A 5279-nucleotide genomic window follows, 5' to 3' on the forward strand; every position below is an offset into this window, starting at 1 on the left:
CCAATAAACCACCAGAAAACTGGAAGTGGTGCTATAGCTCAAGTGGTAGAGCGCTCGCCTTGAGCTGAAGAGCTGAGGGACAGTGACCAAGCCCAGAGTTCAAGCCCCACGACCGCAAAAAAAAAAAAGAGAGAGAGAAAGAGAGTCATTTCTACACAGTCTCTTTTATGTTGAGGGCTATGGCCCTCTGCTTCAGATTTTTGTTAACCTTTCTTCTTGTATACTCTGAAAAATCCCTGTCCTCAGCAGAAGAACAGAGTGACGCTTTCATGAATAAGTTGTTATAAAATGGTACAGGATTTGTCTTTCTCTAGCTATCCATTGATTTTTTTTTTTTTTTTTTTTGGGTCCGGTCATGGGGCCTGAACTCTGGGCCTGGGCGCTGTCCCTCAGCTCTTCAGCTCAAAGCTAGCGCTCTACCACTTGAGCCACAGCGCCACTTCCGGCTTTTTTCTTTTTGCTTATGTGGTGCTGAGGAATCGAACCCAGGGCCTTGAGCATGCAAGGCAAGTGCTCTACCACTGAGCCACCTTCCCAGCCCTATCCATTGATTTTTAAATTGAGTAAAGTCTTTAGTCACTCATCTAGAAAGTAGGAAAATAACTTATGTTAAATGGAGATTCAGGTATAAAAATTGTACTCCTAACCCTGTTAGGGTAAGAGAAAAATGGATCTGAGACTGAAGAGGTCTTGAGAGGAGTTTGTTCTTTGTGACTGTTCTGCTATCATCACTAGAGTCTAATCTGTTCTCTCTTTAAGTATGTATTTTCTGTTTTTCCCACCTTCTCACTGTCTTATTACTATTTCACTGATTCGTATTCAGTAAATTTTTTAGGTAGAAGCACCACTTAGAATAGTAAAATAAGTAGAATAAAAATAATAGAATAGAAAAATAAAGAGTCAGATTACTCTTAGTGTGGCTCACTTTCTTTATCTGGGTTGATGTTCATCCAGCCTCAGGCTCACTATGTCATTCAGATGAGATTGTGTATGAAAGTGTTGGCAAACTACAAAGCATGTGTTGCTAATGGCAGTCAGTAGGTTCTTAGTCCCAGGTACGTTGAGATCCACTAGGATTTTCATATTATTTTGTATGTTGTCTTTATAACGTCTAGCAAATACTGTTGTGCTTCAGTCATACTTATGTCATGAAAACTGTCATCCTAGGACACAATGAAGGTACTCTGGCAATGAAAGAAGGTGAGGTTCTGTACATTATTGAAGAAGACAAAGGTGATGGATGGACAAGAGCCCGCAGACAGAACGGTGAAGAAGGCTACGTTCCCACATCATACATAGATGTAACTCTAGAGAAAAACAGTAAAGGTGCAGTAACTTATATCTAAATTAATCAGGCAGCTTTGTGCCATGCATGACATAAGAACGATAACATAAAATGAAAACACATTCAAAAGGTCAGAAAGATAAGAGCTTGCAGTACACCCCAGTCTACTGTTCGCTATGTGAGCTGAGTGCAGGCTTGATCTTTGAGATGTGACTATTGCCACAAGAAATTGTTTTGTGATGCCTTATCATTTGAGTAATGTTGGTGTGAAGCTTAACTGATGCCTTCTGCTTTACGTCCTGCTTAAGTCTGTGTGAAGGATTTGTTTTTCTGCCTTATAAATAATAAGATTTGATTACTGGGCAGGAATTCATGTTTACTTCAGAAAACACAGCAACTGTAATGAACTGAAATAAGTAAAACTGCTCTGAACTGCTGGAGTAAGTGATTCCCAAAAGACCCAAAAGAGCAGCTTGTTTTAGAAATTTGAATCGATAGCTTCAGTATCTAGGGAGAACAGTAATAGGTAACTGGATAAAATAATAATCATTTTTATTTTTCTTCCTATTTTTAACTGATTTTGTAAAGGAAGAAAATAAGCACCTATTGCATCATCTCTTTAAATCAAGAGCCTACCTTTCTTTTGAGATATGAAAATACTTTTAGATTTATGGTAATTTTCAACCTTCCTTCCAAATTAATCTCATGCTTGTATTTTTCATCTTGAAAATATCTTTTGGAAATATCACTTTATTTAGAGATTATTTAGTGTTTGGCAGTTACACATAGGAAAATAAAATTTTTAAATCATTAAAGATAGAGGAAATCTGAAGGGAAATATTGACCGTTTACTTTTAGAACAGAAAAAACTTTTTTGGCTGGGTTAAAGGAAAACCCTGCACCACCGTTTAGGGCTTCATTTTAGCTGGATCATTACTATTAGAATAGATTGTATTTTTTTGTCTTTTGGGGTTTCCTCCCTCTATACTTTTGATGAGCGTTTTTGGAAACATCCTATAATCAAGGACTGCTCAGTGGGCTGTTCTTATGATTACATTGATTTAGCTGTGAAGAAGCTGTGAGGCTGCCCTTGATTTTGCTTAATGTCTCACATTTTTCTGGTGTTTTCAGTAGCTGATTGTAAGATTATTTTAGAGACATTTTGGGCAGACACTTTATCTGAACACCTCTTTTAGTCTTACCAAAGGTCTTCAGTAATCCTTCTTTTCTTTTTCCTCCTGGACTGCAGGTTCCTGAAGAGGGGTTCTGAGGAATGGGCAAGATGTTGAAGGAGGTTACATGCAGCTGCTTTGGGGGAGCGGGGGGTAGAGTTGTCAGGCTCAGAGAGATGAGAGAAGCAAGTTGCATGAATGCATGCAGACATTTTTTTTTACTAACTTCATTAGCATTTCCATACATTGTTTTTAAACAATCCCTATAATACCAATCCTTAAATTCCTAGTGCACCATTACTCACATAGAAGACAAAAAGCCTACAGTGTCTGAGCCTCTTTCCATTTATTTTACTGATGTCCAGATCCGAAAGAATGCAGAGTTGTCATAAAACTTCATAAAATGTTCTTTCTTTTAGCTATCTTGTCAGGACTCTGTCCATCCAGCTCTGTTCTAAGTGATTTTCGACCCATTGTCTGTTTGTTAGAGCCTTTGCCATCTGTCTGTCTGCCTGCGCCACCTCCGTGCTTGCTTAACATCCTGTTGCATGTCTAGAGTGACCAGCTTAGATTCTCAGGCATGTCTTTATAATCCCTTGTTCTTGTCCCAGTCTTTGTGTTGTTTTACATTTGTAGTACAAATTACTTTTGTCAGACATCTCCAGCACTAATGTTCCATCTTAGTCTTTGTGTATGCTGCTATAACTTCCCCACTGCAAACATTCCAGTTTTGACATTACGAAGACATAGTCTGTGAACCTGAAGCATTTATGATGAGAAAAAGAAACCACCTGCTCTAGCCTACAGCCCAGTTACTACAGAACTCTCTGAAATATGATACATCTTCTGCACCACTGTCTGGGAAGAACCAGTAGTGAGCACTGAAGTCCTGGAATAATAAACACAGAAGAAACTTTCCACCTCAAGACACAGGACTATTGTCATGAGTCAGCTGCTTCCATTCAAATGCTGCCTTAAACGAGAGTGCCTAAATCTGTTGATTGCCAACACTACCACTACAGTATCCCATAAAGGGCTTTATGCGTCAGCTCAGTGCGACCTCTTTTAACTCTGCGGCCCTGCTGTAGCTGCCAATGTAGCCTTGGTAGGTGGCTTTCAGAGCTCTACCATGTACACTGGTGCATCTTCAAATTTATGCATCACACTGAAGGACATGTTTGAGCCCATTTTACTTAGCGTTTTTATGAGAAGTTTTGTGGACTTCCCCTAGCCCCACATTTGTCTTTTAATTTGGGACTAAGACAATGTCACTTGATTCCTGCCATGATAGTCTTGTTTCCAAGTGATGCTTTTGTTTGAACCAGATAAAATTTAGTGAAACTTTGTAATGATCTATGTGCACTTTTACTTGTAAAATGGAAATTTCTGTATGTTTATACTTGTAAATATATTCGTTGTTAGTGGCCCTATCACTCATGTCGTCTCGCCTGGCATTTGTGATTCTGTTGATGACTTGTACCTGAGCTACTTTCTTAGTGGTGATGTAACAGGGTGGGAGGGGGAGGGGCTATTTGTACCGCTGACGCGCTTCATTAATTTGGTTCTTACTGGTTTGATGGGAGAAAGAGAACGTGAAATGGTCTGTGTATTATTGGATTTTAAGCAATATTTTAGAAGCCGTGTGACTGCTTTTAATAATTTTCCCAGTGTTAATTGAATCATGCTCTCATTTATACTAAAGCTGAATGACAATTGTGTGAAAGTTAATGCCTTCATAAGATAAAGTACACCACTGTTACACAGCTGACATATAGTGTATTGTTTTTGAGGCTAGTAAACTATAAAGTTTAGATAGTAAATCTCGTTACAGGGTTATTTATATAATGTGACATTATTCAGTACTAACTACGTGAAGTAGTTTTAAAAACTAGTGCTGTTTTTATTTTAAAGGTTAGCAGTGAGAAGGAAATGTGACCGGGCTGTGTTTGTCTTCTGTACAAAGCCTGAAGTGCTTATGTTTTTTTGGCCATCAGCCACAGAGGGCAAAGTTTAAAGCTTTCTTGTAAGGACTAACTGTTCTTTTCAAGCTACTGTTTGTTTTTCTAAATACAGGATTTGCTTCAGTAGGAGGCAAGTTCCTTCATGTAGAATAGTGCAACCTGTAACCGGCTCTTACAATAGGACAGACATTTGTTACACTCAGTTTAAATCATTCTGAAATCATTCTTAGATTTTGAACATGTGAATTGTCAAAAAGAAATCTTTAATTTTGCAGGTATTTTTACTCTTTGTGCACATGTTGATTTCATAATGGTAAATGCTTTGTTTAAGATAGTGTTCTCTGTTGAGAATATTTTCATGGAATAAAACAAACTTTTCATGGTCAGTTAAGGTGTGTAGTTACATTTTATTGTTATATGAGCCAAAGAGATGTAAAGATTTTGGTTTTAAATGTGCTAAATTGCAGTGGCTAACTTTCTGAAGTGGAACATCCTTTTTGGAAACTAGCTTCAGAAATTGATTCTGGTTTTAGTCTCTCTTAAGTGATCTACTTTTAGCTCTTTCTTTCTCACTCTTTCCTCCCCTCTCCCTCCCTTCTTCCTTCTTTTTTTCTTTCCTCCCTCCTTCCCTCCCTCCCTCCCTCTCCCTTCCCTACCTTTTTCCTTGCCTCCTTCCTCTTTCATTCCCTTTCACTTTATTTCTTTTCCGCCTGCACTCCCTTTTCTTCCCCACTCTTTCCCTCCTTTCTTCCCTTTCTCCTTTCTCTTTTTTTTTTTTTGGGTCCGGTCATGGGGCCTGAACTCTGGGCCTGGGAGCTGTCCCTCAGCTCTTCAGCTCAAGGCTAGCGCTCTACCACTTGA

General features: G+C 38.7%; 1 long non-coding RNA gene across 1 annotated transcript; it reads left to right on the forward strand.

Annotated features, from left to right (window-relative positions):
* The first annotated feature begins 1166 nt into the window (after positions 1–1166).
* LOC106002254 lies at positions 1167–4809 on the forward strand. The gene is made up of 2 exons (XR_001175909.1): positions 1167–1326; positions 2535–4809. It is a non-coding gene; the product is annotated as an uncharacterized LOC106002254 (long non-coding RNA).
* The last annotated feature ends 470 nt before the right edge of the window (positions 4810–5279 follow it).

The sequence above is a fragment of the Dipodomys ordii genome, unplaced genomic scaffold, assembly GCF_000151885.1.
Source record: "Dipodomys ordii isolate 6190 unplaced genomic scaffold, Dord_2.0 Scaffold5797, whole genome shotgun sequence".
In the NCBI taxonomy this organism is placed as follows: domain Eukaryota; kingdom Metazoa; phylum Chordata; class Mammalia; order Rodentia; family Heteromyidae; genus Dipodomys; species Dipodomys ordii.